The 22,044-nt window shown below is 41.3% G+C and overlaps 1 protein-coding gene across 1 annotated transcript in view; it reads right to left on the bottom strand.

Moving 5' to 3' along the window:
* The window catches only part of CSMD3 (CUB and Sushi multiple domains 3), a 3,006,114-nt gene that overhangs the window by 1,569,183 nt on the left and 1,414,887 nt on the right, over positions 1-22,044 (bottom strand). The gene's annotated exons all lie outside the window — the stretch shown is intronic.

Raw genomic sequence — 22,044 nt, 5'->3', positions numbered from 1 at the left:
AATTACTCTTTCATTATCATTAGTGGCTGTCTATCAATATCATTTACAACATTAAGGCATTACAACATTGTTTCTGTACTCATTTTCACACCAAGCAACACATACTTTACTTAAGTTTGTTTTTTGGTTGTATTTCAAATGTCATCACTATATTTATCTTCATTTTTTTTTCTCACATTTAGCCTGATTATGTTTTTGTATCTTGAGACTATTATTAATTGTTAGCATGATGTAGGTGTTATATCTATGATTTGCACAATGTTTACTATCAGATCAGTATCTAAAATAAATTGGATTGGAATGAACTTGATCCTTCATGTAAAAACGGATTAACAAATACAATCAAAGCGGTCTTATCTTCAGGTGAACATATAATGAGAATGTATGTGGCTATCAGAAAAATAACGTTCCTCCGTGCAGGACTCTGACAGTCAAGTTCAAGTTCAAGTTTATTTCACGTTTATTCGGACCGTTGGTCCACAAACAATACATGTCGATAAAAGGTTCTTCCAACAAGTTAAACAAAGCAATTTATTAGCACACATAAAACCTCCTACAACATATTTAAACTAAAAACCCACAATTAACTGATCTAAAAATAGCTATTTGTTAAAACTCGTTAAAAAGATATAAAACTGCCTTCACTTTTTGCATATATTTCCCCATAGCCACAGCAATATCTAAGTGAGCCATTTCTGTCATCAGTGTCACAGCCTGTGTCCTAGTTTTAATCTCATATTTCATAAAAATTGGTTTTAAAAATGTAATACGTAAGTCCAAAAATTTCAGGCAATTCCAATAAGATTTGCAGCATATCACATTTGGACCCCAAAGAGCAAAAGCAGATTCCCTCCTCATTGATCATAGCCCGCTTTACAGAATTGTTCCTATAACAAGGGTTTACCCCAATTCTTACCCTCCGAACCTCATTTCGTAATTTGCGGTCCGGTAACTTATCAGTGTAGGGGAAACATTGATCATTATTCCATGCGTCAATCATAAAACAGATCGAAGTTTTACTAGCAAGATAGTTTTTGTCCTGTGCATGCGATAATTCCTTCCCCGTCGACCTAAGTAACTTTTTATCAATATTAGTCAACGAGACAGTAGGGCCTACGTTTACACTCATCTTCTTGCATAACTTTTTTAATTTCCCCCTGATCTCTCTTGCCCATTTTAGTTCAGTGTCCTGAATTTCATTTTTGCACCATTGTGAAATTTTGGTAATTGCGCCTATTTCTAGGCGTTGCCAAAATCGCAAGAGAGCCATACCAACTTGCATACCCCATGAAGTCAGGCCTAGTTCCAGTCTTACTGCCTGAACCATTGCTGACCGGGGGAGCATAAATAACTTTTTTAGGTTTTTACCTTCTTCCACATCCCAGTTTTCCTTACCACTTAGGAACAGCAATTCAGCGCCATACAAAAACTGCGGGGGTACAATAGCAGCATAAGCTTTTAGCACTGGATTGTCGGTCATAGCACCATAGGCTTTGTTAAACAATATCAGACCGTTAATCAAGGCAGAGTTTCTTAATTTAGATGCCTCTAAGTGGGTATTCCATTTCAGATTCTGCTCGAACCATAACCCCAAATATCTATACTCTGTTACTGATTCCACTTTTGTGACCCGATCCACCATGAGAAATCAGTTTTCCTCCGGCCAAATCTCAATGTTTTAGTCTTGTCCATATTTATCACAAGTTTTTTCCTTAGACAGTAGTCGTTAAATACATTTAGTTTCCTTTGTAAGCCAACCTCGGTCTGGTCCATAATCACTAGATCATCAGCATAGAGTAAACATGCTATCTGCTTGCCATTTAGTTTCGGGCTTGCCCCAGTTGTACTCCCCAACATTGATGGTAGGTCAGCTAGGAACAGGGAGAACAACAGGGGAGCTAATACGCATCCCTGACGCAGACCATTTCCAATTTCTATTTTCCCTGATAGACTACCATCTAAGTCTAAAATTATCTGTGCCCAGTTTTTAGTATGTAGCATTTGTAGTAGCCGCAGTATATCATTAGGTATTCCCTGACTAATTAGAGCCTCTCACAGCAGCTCCCGGTCCACTAGATCGAACGCTGCACGGAAGTCAACAAAACAACAGAATAACCTACCCCGAGATTCCATTGACTTCCGTGCTATGGCCCAAAGGGCAAAGCAGTGATCGATTGTAGAGTGGCCGGATTTAAACCCACCCTGTTCCGGGGGGAATGATTTGGTTTTCCTCTGCCCAATCTTTTAATAAGTTTAATATTATTTTTGCAAAGACTTTTTCCCCTGTATCCAGGAGGTTTATCAGCCTATAGTTTTTTGGTAATTTATGGCTGCACTTTTTATGAATAGGCCTTATAATTGCGCCCCTCCAACTTTCTGGAACAATTCCCGTGTCCAGGATTACCAGGAACATCTTAGCAAAAAACTCTGCCCACCATTCTGGACTCGTTTTAATTATCACTGCCGGGAAGTTGTCTGGTCCTGCAGCGCGGGTAAGGTTCAAACTAGCTATAATCTCCGTTATATATCTTGGGGTAAAGTAGTCCTTTATATCGTCCCTCACCCGTGACCAAACTAAAGTTCTTGGTATTAATTGTATCGGCCATCTTCCATAGATTTCTTCCAGATAGCCAACCCAATCATCTTCAGGGACCATACAGGCCATGGATCCAGATTTCCCGCCCACACTCTCATGAACTAATTTCCAGAACCCTCTTGCATCCTTGGTTTCAATCACCTCCAACATATTTGCCCAACATTTCTCTTCATACCTTCTTTTTTTATTTCGAATTAATGTTTTATACTTTACCCTTAATTGCTGAAGTGTTTGGTATAGATCCACTTTGAACATGGCCTTTACTCTTCTCTCCTTCTGTCTAATCAGGGCCTTAGCTACCCTGCATTCTTCGTCAAACCAGGGTTTCCTATTTTTATTATCAACATAGCTACCCATTCCTGACTTTTTTGACTTGAATTCCTTCTTCAGGGATTCTGCCAGCTTACCTATGGTTAGTTCAAACCACGGGATTCCTGCATTAGGATGAATACCTTCAGTTGGAATTGACCTTTGAGTTAGCTTAAGCTTTTCCATCTGTTCATCAGATATGCAGGTTGTTAATCATTTCGGGTAGTCCACATTGACCTGTAGAACCCTATCTCTGCTTTTACGTTTCGGCATGAGTATTTCTAGCTTCAAAGGGAAGTGGTCACTACCCGTCATTTTCACCACCTCAAAATTTCTTATTTTATCAAAACACCAGGCCTGACAAAACATGTAGTCAATTGGGCAAAGTTGCTGGCCCCTCATAAAAGTCCTTCCCGATGGCCGGTCTTGCTGAAATCTTCCATTTGCACATACCATGCCCAAGGACCCCATTAGCTGACTAAATGACTCATCCTGCTGTGAGAGTTCTCCCCTTGGAAAGAGTGCTACTTCAATATTGTGGGCTTCTAACAATTCTTTGTGCCAACTATCAATCTTTCTGGGGTCTAATCTATGGTTAAAATCGCCTACTACTAGTACTAAATCCTTCTGATACTTAACGCTAGTTGACTCCAGTCCTGTGCATGCATCTGCCAATAATCTTGAGTGCATATGCACCTGTATTTTCAACCACAATTCAAGCATATGTAACTTTTGAGATCAGGGTCAAATAGGTCCTGAATCAGATAAATACATTGTTTTGTGCTAGCCCTAGAGATGTCTTGATCACTTTTGGATACTTCACGAGAAGCCATCACCTTGTAGGATGATTTGAATATTTTTTAATTCTGGTAACATAATACACTGTTACTATCTAAACTATGAAAACATGTTCAGTTCTTATTTGTCCTGTTCAATGTAGGGGACTGATATATTTAGCAATTTACATTTTATTACTAATCCTAAAACACCTTAAAATTGAGTGCTGGCCCACCCTTTGTCAGATATATTGGATAGATTTACAATGCTAATATATAATTTAAATGCAATTTAATAACAATGCAAGGCTTAATTTATTTCTTCTGGCTATAGCATTCGATCTAGCAAATAGTGGAGAGTTGAAAAACGGTTTCCGTGAAAGCTGCTCCTTGTTTTGATGTTTCATGCCACACCATTTGTGTCCTAAAATTGACATTACAAGAATCTCTGTTCCTGTGAGGATGAGGTTCACTCCATGTTGCCTACTTTGTCAGACAGTCTCTTTTACTCTACAGTATTCAGTTATCTCGCATTCTATTCCAGTGTTATAGAATAGGCAGAAAAGCACACTTCTGCAAAGCTGGAGGCTGGCAAGATCAAACAGACTTTCTCTGTTACATGCTTTCATAGCATTACCCACTGGTCGATTCTCTCGTGGGTGCCCTGCCAAATAGCAGCCAACAATTAATTTCTAGTCACTTGCAAGTGCGAAAAGGAACATGCAGTAATGCCAGGTACACTACTAAGTCACAGGGATATAATCCCTTTCAGATAACGGTACTTAAGTAGGGTGAAAAGCAATTATATCAGTGTGTGGCTTTTTGTATCCCAGGCCCTACAGAGACACATTCTGCAGCTTTTACAAAGATCAACAAGGGATTTTTTTTGTCCTCTTTGGAATCTCATGTGGGGCTCACATGATGAGGGCACCGATATTACTTTTAATCTCCTCTGACAGTTGAACAGTCTGACTGTGGCTTTGCTGCCCCGCGTGACAACGACAAATGTCAGCCTACTCTCTTTTCACCTTCGAGACACAGGATTCTCGTAAGGGTCGTGACAGCAAGCGTGACCATAGCGCCACAAAGAAAAGCAACATGATCCGAACAAGGAAACGAAATGTGCTTTATCCTTGCTTGAAGCCACATTGGTCTACTTTGGGAATTTACTTTTGGCTGATAAATATTTGTAGACAGACAGTCATATTCTGGTATATCATAGCTTGGAGGTGATAGTGTATTTACAGTGCTGTACATTTTTGGTAACTCACTGTACATGGTAAAGGAAAACACATGCATGTCATATAGTTCTACTGCCACTTTACAACCAAACTCACATTAATGCAGCTCTGTCGGAAATGCAAATGCAGCATTTCCCTTTAAGATGCATGCAGCATTTGTAATGCTGCATGCATGGTATAGGGTTTAACAGTGGGCTTTACTCAAAACACATTACTCAAAGAATAGCTGTCATCTATATTAGTATAAGTCACGTTTTATTTCTCAGCCCACATTTCTGCCAATGGTTTTGGGCTTCAAAAACGTTCGACAATCACAAAACCAGTACCCAGCACGAGCAATATGATAGAATTATGCAGCCCTCCCACACCCAGGGCCTCATTTATGAAAAGTGACGCATCGCTGCGTGAAAACAGCAATGCGTCACTTTTCACTACGCTCTCGCTGCGACACTAACGATGCATCATATTTACAGTATGACGCATCATGTCGCAAGGAGTTACAGATACGTCAGTATTTCTGACGTATCTGTAGGCGCAAAAGTGACGCATTGCTGGCGTGTGTCACAAAAGTGACGCAAGTCCAGCAATGTGTACTTACACATGGGCAAATCCCATGTTGTTAGTGCCTGCGTCAGTCTTATGCCAGCCATGAGGTAGGCGTAAGATTTTGACGCATTAGTGGCCAAGAAAGCGCAGTAAAATCTTAAAGATTTCATTGCGTCACTGCTATGACTCTTTCTTGCGTCAAAACGCCCCCCCTTGCATACATTATACCTGGCGCAGGTATAATGTGGTGCAGGGGTTTACAAAGTGACACATCTACCTAGATACGTCACTTTGCAGATATGGCGCAACGAGGCACATTTTTTACACCACTGGTGCGTCACAAAAAGTGACGCACCGGTGGCGTAAAAGTGATGCACAGCCTCGTAAATGAGGCTCCCAGGTTATTGCTGGCAATATATATGTTGACCACTTCTTACTGAGCAATGCTTACATAGAGACAAAGACAGCCCACATGGACACCCCACAGTATTTGTGTTGAAAGGCCACAAAACAGACTAAGATAAAATGTCATCCATACCTTCTAGGATACTTATGGACAAAGCAGCTATGATTGTTTTTCACTTTATTCATCACTCATGTCATTAGCGACTGCATTCTATTAGATTATTTTAGATCTAGATACAACTGAAGAAAGACACCCCCTCGCCTCGTTTGAAAACCCCATGGTTCTTTTTCCTTCAGGCGCTCTTAATGCGGACCCCTTGCACGGTCCGATTACTTCTAGACTGCCTGTTCCGAGTTAAAATGAAGGGGCATATTATCGAGAACGGTGTTAAAATTATCGCCGGTTTAGCGGCAGAAAACTGCATCTATAGCGGCGATAATGGGCTTGATAATATGCCCTAGAGAATTCCAATAGAAGCCCATGTTCACACTAGAACATGGGCTTCTATTGGAATTCTCAAGGGCATATTATCAAGCTCATTATCGCTGCTTTAGCGGCAGTTTTCTGCCTCTAAATCGGCGATCATTTTTAACCCCGTTCTTGATAATATACCCCGAAATTCGTATTTTCCCCTCAGTGATGGACGCAGTTGCTTTAAATGCTGCGAACCCTGTTGGAAGTCTACTTTAGCAAGAGCACACATCGCTAGGCTGAGAAAAAAATCCTGGTGAATTTATTGAGTTAATTTGGACCATTGGTAAATATTCAGGCCACAGCAGTCCATTTGTGATTGTGACACACCTATCGCACTTAGAGCATGTTACACAGAAAACTAAAATGTGAAGAATGGTATAAACAAAATCCATATCTAGCATGTCGTTAGAGGAAATGGACGAAGTCTTCCAAATTACAAATATGCCTATTTGCGGATCTTGGAAGTTAAATATTCTTTTCACTTAGTTCTGGTTCACGACTTCATGATTTAAGAGATCGCAAAATTATGCTGTGAACAATTTACAGTTGTAGCTCATATCTTAATGAAAAAAAAACATTCTTTGTAATGATGGCAGCTAGTATTTTTATATTCGAGTGCATATTGGAGTTTTTATTGAAACCCACACACTAAAACCAGATTTAAGAAGCAACCAATATTGCACTTCAAATATCACCCAGTAAGTATTTAACGCAATACAAGTATTGGTTTGCTGGACTGGGATTAGAGGCACTTAGCTATGCTAATGTGTCAGAGGAAAGTTGTGCCAGAAAAGGCAGCATAAATATTTTCTTAGATAAAATCTAGGAGGAGACACAAGGGTCTTATCCATGCAGTCATACAGGAGATACCAAATCTTGTGGTTTATGCTTTTCAGTGAGGAGGTGTTAGACCTGACATCTTTAAAGTGGTTTCCCCTGTCTTTTTGCTTCTGCCTCCTGTATTTTTTACAGTATGTTGGACTTTGTTTTTGCTGGTATTCGTACTTTGGGAACTTTACCACTGCTGATCAGTACTAAGGTGCACGTGCTCCCTTTGCAAATTCGGATTATGATTGGTTATCCATGATTGGCATATTTAATTTACTGGCAAGTCTCTTGTAAAGTGCACTGTGTGTGACCAGGCCTGTAAACCAAATGATACTAGTGGGTCTGCAGCACTGGTTGTGCCACCCACAGGAGTAGCCAGTAAACCTGTTTCAGGCCTGCCATTGCAGTGTTTGTAAATGCAGTTTTTATACTGCCATGTTGACCTGGCAAGTGCCCCCACACACTTGCCAGGCCCAAACTATTCCTTTTACTACATGTACTGGTGTGTTTTGCATGTCCTGATGGTGAAATACTGCAAATGTCATTTTTCACTATTGCAAGGACTATCTCTCACATAAATTACCATTGAAGCTGCCTTGTAACATCTTACAAGTGTAATTTCAATTGGGAAGAGATAGAGATTTGGAATGTGGGCTCCCTGAACGCAGAATGTAGAAATACATATTTTAATAACTTGATTTCTAAATTCTGTGTTTGAAAATGCCAATTTTAAAAAGTGGGCATTTTCTTGCTTTACCATCCTGTGCGTCTGCCTGCATGTGCAGCTGTTTGTGCAGTTAGTCTAGACAGTCACACAAAGGAGCTCAGGTGTGCCCTGCATAACCCAATTGCCCATCACCAGGCTGATGGGTCTTCCTGAGCTGGAGTGGTGGGAGGAATTGTCACTGACACCTGAATATGATTGTGCTTGACACCATGCTGTCTCCACCTCCATGTAGTATGTCAGGAGCCAGGTCAGGGCAAGATAGGATCTCTGCACTACAAAGACTATCCTTTGAAGTAGGTCTATTTCAAAGGCAGAAAGGAGTATACGTATTGGACCTATGACCCCACATTTGTAGAACACTTCTGGATGAAGAGGGAATTCTGCCAAAATGAAGAGCTGGAGAAGCTGTAAGAGGGAAATTGCCCCTCTGCTTGTTTCTGTTTTGTGCTGGCCTGCTGCTTGCTGCTTCCATCTTGGAAAAGTACAAGCACTGGACTTTGCGTTTTTATCCTGCTTATCAAATTTATCCAAGGGCTTGTGTATGCTTGCCTCCTGTTGAAAGCCTCAGGGCCATCAAAGACTTCATCTGCAGCCCCTGAACTCCTCTGCTGGGAGTTCTGACCTGCCAAGTGGTGCCAATTCCAGTTCTGGGCTGTTGGAGGTTGCTTTACTTCAGAAAGAAGAGGAAAATCCATGCACCGGTCTTCAGCGCCTTTTTTTCCTTTTTCAATCTCGCTGTGGGGTTGAAAAACTAACACTGCACTGTGGTGCGGCTGAAGAATTGACGCAGCGCTTGCTGTGCAGCCCGAAAATCAGCACAGCCTGAGTCCTGAGCACCATGGCACCGATGTCCGAGACACCCACTTTGACTCAAATGCAGGCCCTGCTGTGCAGCTGAAGATTCGCTGCATCATTTGCTCACAATTGGGAAAATTAACTCAGAATCTGTTTTGTCGACGTCGCATCGAACCCAGTGCATCTGGATTTTCCATGCATTGCACCTGCACACCAAGTCTTCATCAATGCTGGGCTTCAGTAAGGCACCGATGCTGCATGCCCAGGAAAACCGAGGCATCACCTCCTCTCACAGTAAGGAACCAATGCATCACCTCCCCTGTGTAGCAGTAAGGAACAAACACATCACCTCCCTATGTAGCAGTAAGGAAACAACACATCACCTCCTCTGGGAGTAGTGTTTTGAATGTGTTACTGTATGTTTATGTGCAAATACTTTACATATTGCCTCTGAGATAAGCCTGACTGCTCATACCAAGCTACCAAGGGGGTGAGCAGGGGTCATCTTGAGTGGATAACTTCCTTACTCTGACCAAACGAAGGGTCCCTACTTGGACAGGGTTCAAGTCACTGCCAACTACAGACCCCCACTACTAACAGGATGTATGTGGAATAACTTGATTTTGTTGAAAGACAGGTGTGGCATCTGGTTCCAATTATTTGGGCATTTTAGCTCTCAGTGTTGCATTTCAAAGGATAACTGTAGTTTCATAGTTTTAGTTTTATTTGAGAGAAGGACTTTTCATTTGAGGGCTAGTGGTATACCTTACCTCATGCATGAGTCTGCTAGAGTTTCTGTCCAATCAATCTCCTGGCAACTCTCATAATTACAGAAAATGTAAATGAAATCATGTAAAACCATAAGATCTATAGCTGTCTTAAATACAAAGGTTATAAATAAATCATTAAACTTGCCCTCAAATTTGAGGACATTTTCAGGAAACAATTGTTAGACAGTCCATACCTCAAACTGATCTGCATCTTGGTACTTGGATTCATTGGCTTCTAAAAATGGATTGATTCTAAGCTGAATGTATTGATACACCCCAGTTCCATTCAAGCTCACCCAGGCCGTTTCTTCCCTTCCAGAAACATCTTCCATCCCAGATCTGCTCCCATAGAAGCCAATGGCATTTGCATCAACCTATAAACAATGTTTAACCTCATTGGCTTCAGTGGTATTACCCTCTAATGGACCAACATATTCCTCTAGCCAATTTTACATCTCCAGTCCCTCAAGAGGATCAAATGTCTTCATGACTGTTAGACCTGGCATCTTTGGCGTGGTTTCCCCTGACTTTTTTCCTCTACCTCCTGTATTTTTGACGCTGTGCTGGATTTCGTTTTTGCTGGTTTAGATGCTTTGGGCACTTTGCCACTGCTGATCAGTGTCAAAGTGCAAGTGTTCCCTGAGTAAATTGTTATTGTAATTGGTTATCCATGATTGATATATTTGTATCACCAAGAAGTCCCTAGTAAAGTGCACTGAGTGTGCCAGGGCTGGTGATTCAAATACTACTAGTGGGCACGCAGCACTGATTGTGCCACCCACATGAGTAGCCCTAAAATGGTGTCTTAGGCCTGCCACCGCAGTGCCTGTGTGCAGTCTGTGGACTGCCATGTCAACCTGGCCAGTGTCCCCACTGACCAGGCCTAACCCTTCCCTTTCTGTACACATTGGTCACCCCCTATGGAAGGCCCAAGGTACCCCCTGGGCAGCGTGCAGTGTATGTGAAAGGTAGAGCATGTACTAGTGCACGTGACATGCTCTGGTAGTGAATGACAGCCATTTTTGTTTTGCACTGCTGTAAGGCTATCTTGCCCTCAGGCTATAATGGGGAATGCTGTGTACAGTGGTTACCTGCATATCTTCCCATAGGAGGAGGATAGGACATAAAGGCTGGTATCCCTGAACTCAGAATTTAATAACACATCTTTTAGGAAAGGTGCTTTTTAAATCCTGTGTTTGAGAATAGTTCTTTTAGAAAGTACCTGTTCTCTTGTCTGACCTTTCTGTGTGCCTTGGCCTGTTTGTGAATTGACTGTCTGGTTTGTGAGTGGCAGAGGCTGGGTGGCTCCCAGAGGCTGGGTGGGCCATCCGTGGGCTGAATAGCTCCATCTGCATCTAGAGTGGTGGGAAAGGGTAGCACCAGGGCCTGAATAGGGCTGTGCCTGCCTTCCACAATGCTGGCTTCACCTCCTGCTGGGCGACTGACGACCCTGCCCCTCTCTCTGAAAGGAAAGGAGAAGCCAGGAAAACAAAGTGCTCAAGGAACACCCAGAACTGGTTCCGACCGGGCTCAGAGCCCTCCTGCACAAAGGGAACAAAGACTTTTTGGGGTATAAGTACAGGACCCCAGATTACAGAAAATTAGATCATCCTGGAATCAAGAAGCAACCTCTGCCAAGGAGAAAGCTGGAAGACTGAAGAGGAAGGACTGTCCTGCTGTGTGTTTGTGGGCTGACGTGCAGTTGCATTGCTGCCAAGGTGAGGGGAAGGATTTTGCTTTGTGCTGTGTCCCCTTGCTTGAAGAGATCTCCAAGGGCCTGAGTAGAGCTGGCTCCCTGTTAAGAAGTCCCAGGAACAAAAGGACTTCACCCCCAGCTTCCCCCCTGAACTCTACTGAGAGAGTTCTGTCCTTCCTAGAGTGCTTGGGCCAGTTGTGGTGCCTCTGGAAGTTGTATCTGTTGTTGGGAAGCTGGATAAAAAGAAACTAAAGATAATCTGCAAAGTTTCACACATCGCTCGCTTGTGGAGCGCTTTCCCGTCAGTGCGAGGAAATTCCCACTGCCGTAAAGATCGAGATCGTTGCAGCGCATGTTGCCGCTGCAAGAACCAACATATCCTTCGCTTGCGGAACGCATCGCTTTGGTGCGGGTAGAGTACTATCGCTGCGAGTATCGTCGCAGAGCCTGTCGTCACTGGGTGAGATTGTCGCACCGCTTGCTTGCGGACCGCATCACGTTGCTGGGTGAGTCGTCGCAGAGTCATCGCATCGAGGGGCCGTGAGAGGAGAAGATCGACGCTGCGCTGCGCATCGCTGCCGCACCTGAGATCGTCGCCGTCCCAAAGATCGTCGCACAGTACCTTTGCAAGACACTTCCTACAAAACCTGCGCACCAAAATCCATACAAGGAATCGCATCCCTCTCCATACAGACCGGAGTCACCGCAAAACGCCCGCTGCGTCCAGCGGGGTTGTCACATCGCCTCCCCAGGGTCTCAGGAGTGACGCATTGCTTGTTTTTCACTGCTGCAGCTTTCCCTTGGAACTTTTGTCGCATCTAAAGGTACTTTTGACTAAAATGTGACGCAACTGTGGATTTTTTTAATGCAACCTTAAGAACTCAGTTGAAATCATATCCTTGAACTGTGTATGTTGGATTTTTGTCATTTTGGTCTTGTTTAGTTTAGATTAAATACTCACATTTTCCTAAACTGATGTAGAGTCCATTTGTGGTGTTTTCACTGTGTACTGTGAGTGTTGGTACAAATACTTTACACATTGCCTTTGATAAGCCTGTCTGCTCGTGCCAACCTACCACGGGGGTGAGTAGGGGTTAACTAAAGAGTTAATCCCCCTTACCCTGACTAGAGGCCAGGGTCCCTATTTGTCACACGTACCTACCTGTGCCAACTAGAGACCCCCAGATCTAACAATGACCGTTTAAACAATAGTTGAGCTATAATGACCTCAATAATATTTGTCTCAGACAAAGAGAAGCATTACCATTTCCCATATGATGCATATCCACTGACTTCCCATAGGGTGCATATCCACGGACTTCAACACAATCAAACATCAGGTTTCAGTCCTAACAATAGCTGCATATATTGACATCACCCTACACACACCAGCAACACCCTCCCTGCAATGATTCAGGTTCTGAGATGTTTAACTTTCATATTATTTTTTAAACAATGATTAGCATAAATTGACTTCAATTATGTCATACTTCAAGACTTCTAACAGTGAATTATTTTTTGCAATTGACTTTAAAAGCATATCATAATCTTGAACACAGCGTTGATTCAGTAGCCTCATGCTCTTGGAAACCTTCAGCACCCTCCAAAACTGGCTCGCCTCCATTGAATTCAATGGCATCATGTAGCACTGTATCATAGCATATCTATCATCCCCAATGGTAAGTGCTTTGCCAAAGGCTTCATTGGCATTACCCTGTAATGTCCAACATAGCCTTCAAAACAAATATTCCCCTCGAGGACTTTTAAGCAAGAATTCAGCTCCTTTGGACAGCATCATTTATGACAAAATACATTTTTAGATTTGACACCATTAGGTGTTACACACCGTTAATGGCTAAATGCTTAAGGTTGTTTATCCAAAATGGTTGGGCAGGGTGATCTGATGAGCCAAGTCGTTTCCAAAGAAAATGAAGTTTTTTTGTCATTCATGGTTAAAAGAAAACCTTTACCCTGAGATTGAACGCAAAAAGAGAAACGTAATGCCAGCAGTTGCACTCCGTATTGGAGCTGGTAAATATCACCCACTCAGCATTTAAACTCACTAGCACTGGCCATGCGTTGTCTAGGCTGAGTCAGTCAACTTCCCTCAACTGAAACTGAACAGTTGGCTACAGTGTATGTGGCCCCACCAGGTCCTACAGATGGACTGTTCAGTTGTCTATCTCCAATTGCACCCATTGTAGGCCTCGGAGAGCCAGATTCATGTTGGATTTTTGTGATGTTCATATTAAATAGATTTGCATTTAATGAAACGTAGTGGAACTAATTTAAATATTCGGAGGTTAGCCTTAATGTCTACCATGGATATGGATCGTCTGCACCGAAGACTGCCACTCCTGGCCTAGGAACACATGATGCAAATACTTCTAGTATTTTCATTTTTAAGTGTAATGTTGTAGATCCTAGTTATTGGCCTGTCGTCAGCTTCTATATTATCCCATTTTCTTGATGCCAATTCAAACTGTATGTCTTTCTCTCCTAAGAGAGTAGGTTTCAGGAGACATAGGGGCACATGCATCAACCTATTTAGGAAGTGCAAACGGTGCGAATCGGTAAATTCGGCCGTTTGCACTTCCTAAATAAGTTTTTGGGATGCATCATACTTTTTTGTGGAAATCGCTATTTTTAGTGATTTCTAAAAATGCGATTGCTTTTAAGGAATCGCAAATATGCGATTCCTTAAAAGCAATGCATGATTGTTTTTCAAATTGCGAATTAGCAATTAGGGGGTGCAATTTACCACGAGGTTGAACCTCGTGGTAATTTGCGAAAAGTTATGGAAATGCTCAAAAATGCATTTTTTAAACTTTCATGTTACAGACACACATGTCCTTAGGACATGTGTGTGTGAAACATGCACTTTAAAATACATTTCAGGGGTGCAGGGGGGGTCCTTTGGACCCCCCTCTGCACCCTTGCAATGCATCAACAAATTGCGAATTGCAAAAAAAAAAAAAATGCAAAACGGCATTGATTCCTATGGGCCTCTAGGCCCATAGGAATCAATGTCATGCCATTCCTTAATTGCGAATCGCAATTAAGGAATCGCAAATTCCGAAAATTAAGAAATCTTAAAATATTTTAGGATTTGTTGATGCATAGGATTTTGCATTTCCTAAATTGCGATTCCTTAATTTTCGCAATTTAGGAAATGCAAAATCCTACAATGATGCATGTGCCCCTAAGTGTGTGGGAATTTTGAAACAAGAAGCAAAGTTCACCATTCGATTTACAGAAACAGAACCATGCATAGTCATCAGTAAAGATACACAATGCCAAGCGCAATCACAAACAAAGTATCATAAACAATTGTGGTTACGAATATACATAGATGTAGTGCCATGCTTAAAAGCCTCAACCAGACTGTTCCACGCTGAAAGAAACCTTGCATGCAAAAATTAGTTCGTATGTTTAATAACTTTTATTTTAAGAAACGTTGCAATGTAGCTTTCATATTGTTTCAAAATGTAGCTTATTTTACATTTCTTTAAAAGCTAAATATTTACAGTTTTTAATCTATTGCGGATATGTATGAATAAAACAGTGGATTTTAAACCTTGCTCAGCAAGTTTTATTGCTCAGCTCATTGTGCCACACTTTGAAATGTATTGATTTCATCATATGCATTGCTCTTGTGTGCAAGTATTTTGCTGAGAAGTTCTTAGGCAAAGTGAAATAGATTTTACTGCTGGGATTTTTCTAAAAGTCTGCGAAACTTTTGACAATATAAATGAAATGTAAATACAAATCACGAAACTGAAAACTGCCTCTGCCTTTGGGTTCAGAAACACCCTCTGGTTTTGTTTTTTTATAAGTGGGAGAGTTTGAGCTATTTATTAGAACGTTTTTGGAGAAAATGAATGTAGAAATATATTTGTCGCCATTGTGACCTTCGCAATCCCTAGGACAGTAGAAAAGATTAGTAACAAGATTAATTTGAAGACTCTTTCTAAACTAGTCTAATAATATGTTTATTTTTCCTTCTTTACGTAAAAACGCAATATTGACAGCGTTTTTAAGGTTGTTGTATTTGGATTAAAACATCATAATACCGAAAAGCACCCCAATTTGGCTATTGTAAAATATGGTTTCATTTTTTTTAATAAATAACAGAATGCAGACTACACAGGACATAAAATTGCAATTCACAGACAAAATATGCAGATCTCAATTGTGTGACTGTAAAGGATACAGGTGTATTTTGACATCGCTAATTCTACCACTAGGGGCTACAACTGATCGGCAAGTGAATTCCACAACATGACATCAGGAATTGGGCAGCCACGGCCCGTGGAGGGAGTTCCGGTGGGGCAGAAAGGCGGGGTGTGGGAGTGGCAGGGCGGGGGGGTGCCAAAAACCGCAGATGCGATGCAGCACGTGCTACGAAATTTGTTTTATTAATTAAATTGTTTACTTACCTCCAGTTATCCATATTCCGTTTTTTAGCACCCCCCACCCTGCCCCTCCCACGCCCCGCCTTTCTGCCCCACCGGAACTCCGTCCACGGGCCGTGGCTGCCCAATTCCTGATGTCATGTTGTGTTATGGAACTCCCTCCAGGGGCCGCGCCTGGTATTGGGCTGAAAAATACAGAGCTCTGTTCCTAGTGTAGATTAAAAACAGGGGTTTAATCAGTAAAACTAGTGAGGGTTTCAAATGAGGTTCCTCGCTATCGATCAGAAATCAGAAATTGAGTGATAATGTTTCATGTCTAAGATAATGCGGGAGTCAACGTTGCTATATATTTTAAGTAGTCTCCATTTGTAGAGATAAGGACTGCAAATAGGTCATGTGGACTGAATCTTCTTTTTCTAGATTTGTATAGACAATGCTTCTCAGCCATTGGTGTCCCACTTCCAGCCGCAGTCGGTAGTGGGTGTACCTGCAGGGCGGTGACGTGGGACGCTATTGGTAATTATACGCCACCTTTCTGCCAGGCACTAGAAGCCATGCTTATCGAAAGTTTCTCTAAATAACCACTATAAACTCAATATGAGGAAAGCTATCTACAGGGATCACACAATTTTGGACTCCAGGAGCGCAACGGGCATTTGCACCTGCTTTGCGTGGCATAGGGGCACTTTGGTATTACAGAAGGAGGAAGGAAGCTGGCGGTGCAGTCACTCACTGCACCTGCCTGCAAGGGGATCCCTAATCCCCTTTGAAAGTGCAGGCGTGTTGCCACCTGCACTGTGAAAACACAGAGCGGCTTCAAAGCAGCTGCTCTGTTTTTCATGTGAATGCGCTGCCCTGGGGGCAGCGTGAGTTCGCAGCTGCCCATGGGGCAGCAAATTCAACCTAATACAGTGCATTTTCCTTGATTGAGCCTGAGGTTCTGTGAATTCTGAACCCGTGGGTTCCATTTTGTGTATGGCAGCCATTTTGTGGTTGCCCTCACATAGGCCATGATTGTGGCTGAAACTAGTCTTTTGAGGACATGTAAACCTTAGCTCGAGTTCATGCTGACTCCTGTTTGACCTGAGTGAACTGACCCTGTTGCCTGAAGCTGACCTTGTTAAACCAGTTCCTGCCCTTTAGTTGATCAAGATTGAGGATCAAAGCACAGGACATTGTAGAATTTGGTATGCACACACACACCCCTTATCCTGCTTCTTATCTGTTTTCTGTTCCTTCTTTTATGGTCTGTTAATGATATGGGTTGTGGTCCTTTTATTATGGGTTTGTCCCGGCTTGTGTAAGAAGGAATGTTAGGCATTTTGCATGCTTGCAAAAGCTAGGACTGCCCCTTACTTGTATGCTGAAGTTTGTAACCCTAAGCATATAAAAGGCCTCTGTTTTCTGTATTCCTCAGACTACCTCATTCAGTTGCTACGGCTTGTGTGTGACGTGGCCTCACTTATTAAATTTAATAAAGATGTCTTTTCATATTTTCAGCTTCTGTGCCAAGTTCTTTTTTTCGATTAGTAAGTATTCCCTGAGAATGAAGATTTCAGTTCTTCAAGCCTGGCGCACTTTTTAAAAGGCAAGCCCGGCGCAATAAAGGAAAATTAACTGCATGCGTAATGCAGCCGCACGTCCATTTTGCAGTATGGCATTGACTGCAGAGTTTAAGAATGGCCGTTTCTTTCTCTTTTGATGAACTTGATACGTGCCCTGCATAACTAGGCTTGGCATTCTGGGCTACTACTTATGTGGCTCCTTATCAATCAGAAATCTTCCTTAATGGCAGCCTACATGTTCCATAGGGCTCTCCTTGGCTGCCCTTTGGTTTCCAATACCTTCCAACTTACAAGGCTCCTGCCATTGGATATTGCCTATTTGACAACCCGAGCAGTCAATGTTTGCTGGCAGAATTTTTTGTAGACAGAGCTGCAGGCTGTGGAACAGTTGACTTCTGCGCTTGGAAATCATAAGTGCGTTCTAACGTTGAGAAGAGGTCTGGAAACTGCATTCTTCTGATCACTGTGTGCCTAATGCCCGGAACAACCTGGCTTCAAACATAGCCCAGTAACTCCTAAAGCCTTGATATATTTGCTGGACGTGTCCATGTCTAGCACATTTCTTTTTGGAACGCCTGACAAAATATCGACAGACAGAAAATCGACCTACAAAAATATCGACACAGAAATATCGAAATCAAAAATATTGAAGTCCTATCTACATAAAGGTAAGCACAAAAATATCGAGAAAAAAATATCGTTCTCAAAAATATCGATTATATAGATATCATTTTTTAAATTATGTTAATAATAATGTAAAAATAAGTAAATAATACATATAATTAAAAAATATATATATATATATTAAAACATATTTAAAAATAATACCTAATACATTTAGGGCCTGATTCTGATGCGGTTAGGAATGCATTCCCACCTACGGCCTGATTCTGATGCAGTTAGGAAGGCCTCCTAACTGCATTTGCTCCTTCCAAATCGGATCCCGAATGTGTCTTCCCAACCGAGGGCCCAATTATGATGCGGTTAGGAACATATGCTCCCATTGAAGTCAATGGGAGTCAAACCAAATCGTATTGGGAAGCATCCGTATGCATCGTACTCCTTCGGTCGAACTCTCCCGATCTGAGTGGGCGGAAACCATTTCTAAACCGATTCGGTTGGGAAGCTTTCCAACCTGCAACAGAATCGGGCCCATAATCTTAAAATTATTTAAACATATACATATAAATTAATAATACTTACTCCACATATTGCAACATTAGGGAAAGCGTAGGATGGCGTCAGGGTAAAAATGTTCATTCCCACTCCAGAGAGTGCAACAGTAGGGAAAGCGCAGGATAGTGTAAGGGTAAAAATTACTATTCCCACTCCAGTGAGTGCAACAGTAGGAAAAGCGCAGGATAGCGTAGGGGTGTAAATTACTATTCCCACTCCAGTGTGTGCAACAGTAAGTAAAATGCTGGGCAGCATACGGGTAAAGATTACTATTCTCAGTGCATGTCTGGAGGATGTATGACGTTACAACGCATACTTTTACCACGCCTACCATTACCACGCAATTTTTACAACGCAGGATCCATTACAACGAATACCATTACCACGCATGTATTTACAACGCAGATACCTTTACAACGCATACAATTACAACGTAAGTATTGGTAAGTATATAATATTTTTTAAAATGTGATTTAAGTAAAATTAATATAATGTAATTTAATTTAATTTAAATAATTTAATTTAATTTAATTTAATGTAATTTAATTTAATTAATTTAATTTAATTTAATTTAATATTTTTTAAAATGTAATTTAATTAAAATTAATATAATGTAATTTAATTTAATTTAAATAATTTAATTTAATTTAATTTAATGTAATTTAATTTAATTAATTTAATTTAATTTAATTTAATATTTTTTCAAATGTAATTTAATTAAAATTAATATAATGTAATTTAATTTAATTTAAATAATTTAATTTAATTTAATGTAATTTAATTTAATTAATTTAATTTAATTTAATTTAATCAATTTAATTTAATGTAATTTAAATTTAATTATATTTAATTTATACCCTGTACCTTTTTACCCAAAAACCCAAAACTGACCCTGAACCCAAAAAATACCCCTTTACCCAAAAACCCAAAACTGACCCTGAACCCTAAAAATACCCCTTTACCCAAAAACTCAAAACTGACCCTAAACCCTAAAAATACCCCTTTACCCAAAAACCCAAAACTGACCCTGAACCCTAAAAATACCCCTTTACCCAAAAACCCAAAACTGACCCTAAACCCTAAAAATACCCCTTTACCCAAAAACCCAAAACTGACCCTGAACCCTAAAAATAGCCCTTTACCCAAAAACTGAAAACTGACCCTGAACCCTAAAAATACCCCTTTACCCAAAAACTGAAAACTGACCCTGAACCCTAAAAATACCCCTTTACCCAAAAACTGAAAACTGACCCTGAACCCTAAAAATACCCCTTTACCCAAAAACTGAAAACTGACCCTGAACCCTAAAAATACCCCTTTACCCAAAAACTGAAAACTGACCCTGAACCCTAAAAATACCCCTTTACCCAAAAACTGAAAACTGACCCTGAACCCTTAAAAATACCCCTTTACCCAAAAACCCAAAACTGACCCTGAACCCTAAAAATACCCCTTTACCCAAAAACCCAAAACTGACCCTGAACCCTAAAAATACCCCTTTACCCAAAAACGCAAACTTATAATATTTTTAATAAAATAATATACTTACCAATACTTACGTTGTAATGGTATGCGTTGTAAAGGTACCTGCGTTGTAAATACATGCGTGGTAATGGTATGCGTTGTATTGGATCCTGCGTTGTAAAAAATGCGTGGTAATGGTAGGTCGTTGTAAAAGTTGCGTGGTAAAGGTTGTATACCTGTCTGGATTTGCCCTATCATGCTGTAATCATTACTGCATATTCAAATTTGCATAAACACTCAATATTCCAACATGCACGTGCAGTGTAGATTTCCACTGTCACTCAGTTATCTTTAGACCAAGTCCGGATATTCACTATCCCTAATAACTCCTCATTTCATATTCAAATGTTTACTTTCACTTAGTAATTTTCAGTGCTTGCTGATAAATGCAGCATCACTCAGAAACCTTGAGTACCTGCCCAGATATGCACCATCATTCAGAAATATTAACTGCAAGCCCAAATGCCCAAATGCCCAAATTCACCATAATGATTCATCATTTGGAGTCACACCAGTCCACCCTTCCTTTTCCTCTGAGGAGGAACTTAGTTGAGGGTAGTGTTATAGATTGTGTATGGATTGCACTTGTCAATCGCAGCCTAATGCCAAATTGGTCATTATCAATTGTCAACGTAAATAATACTTTGACTTCACCTCTGTATGTGAAGTAAGGAACTCATTGGAAATAGAACTAATGCTCAGGTCAGTTCCTCTGTGGGTGGGAGTACACACACCCTGTAACTACAGCACTGCAGTCTCTTCAGAGGAGAGGACACTTTCAGAGCCATTTTTGCTGCAGAGAGATACCGGCAGCCAGGTACATAGCCCATGATGCCACTTCCATAGTGATGAGACACACAGTGTGAACACCACTATCACAAGAAGGCCACCATATTTGGGGCCGTGTAAGAAATTACAAAAAGAAAATTCCTTTTCTAATTAAAAGGTAGGCAAATGATATAGGATTATGTTTCCAAATAAATGAGAATATAATTTTACATTCATTCACATGTTTGCCTATTGGGGAAAACTAATGATAACAAGTGAATGCAACTTTATATTTATTAACATGTTTGTCTATTGCAGAGTGTTTTCGGTAGAGTGATGCTTATTGAATTGACTTACAATGTATAACAGCATTAGTTCTTCATAAAACTCAATAAAAAGTATTTGAACATTGAATGATTTAATTGCTTGCGCTTATACCTTTCAATCAACTAACAGCAGACAACATGAGCAACTCTCTTCTTCATGGATATTAATCATCTTAAACCACAGCGCCAGTAGCGGCTCATCGGCTAAGGCGGAGGAGCGTCCCGTCCCCCCCTCACCCACCACCCTCAAAACTTGAAGAATCAAACGATGATAAACCGGGTTAATTATGAATTTCTTTTTTAAGTTCTAGTCTTGGAGGTGGGGCCATCATGGGGTCAGTCAGGAGAAGTAGTGGAGGGCAATGGTATCAGTGTGCATGTGTGTTTGGCTGGCTGTCTCAGGCTGACCTAACACACAAGCGCATTGAGCTGTCTCCAACCCCAGCTGCATTGCCGGGTTAGAGACAGCAAAGCCCAGGCTCCCAGTCCTACTGGGAGAGCAAATTCTCAGGGCTCAGGCCAATCCTGATGCTGCTTTCAAACATGACAGCAGCAACAGGAGTGGCTGCAAAGGACACTGGGAGCCTGTTCCGCAGCTGAAGTGAGACAATGACCAACTATGTTCCACTTCCTTAATTACCACGTCTGCAGTATGTGCAGAGCTGTCAACTTTGGCGTAACACAAAATTATGCCCCCAGCATGATAAGAAGAGGAGCATTCGAGTCTATCATATCTCACATATATTTATTGGATTTAGGCTGAATAGGGTCTCCCTGACAGGTTAGAGGTCCTCTGAAGGGTTGGGAGCCCCCCTGTGCCGCAGGGGCCTGAGTGACGCCTCTGGCGCTCGATAGTTTAATAATATAAAGATGACAATTTATTGATAACATAGTACCCCCACTAATTGTTTACCCCAAACTCCTCTAGCCGGAAGCCCCATTCATCTCCACAGAACTACTGCGCGGCAATGGCTGCCCGAGAATGTTCTAGAACACTTCACCTCACGTCATCGAAAGACGACTTCTGCTGTTAGAGGGGGCCTCCCGCTGTCATTACCTTCTAAACACTTCTTCTTCGGTGCATAATGAGAGGCGCACTCCCTGAC

The sequence above is a fragment of the Lissotriton helveticus genome, chromosome 4_1, assembly GCF_964261635.1.
Source record: "Lissotriton helveticus chromosome 4_1, aLisHel1.1, whole genome shotgun sequence".
Lineage (NCBI taxonomy): Eukaryota > Metazoa > Chordata > Amphibia > Caudata > Salamandridae > Lissotriton > Lissotriton helveticus.
The sequence above is the reverse complement of the archived record's forward strand: the minus strand, read 5'-3'. Positions and strand labels throughout refer to the sequence as shown.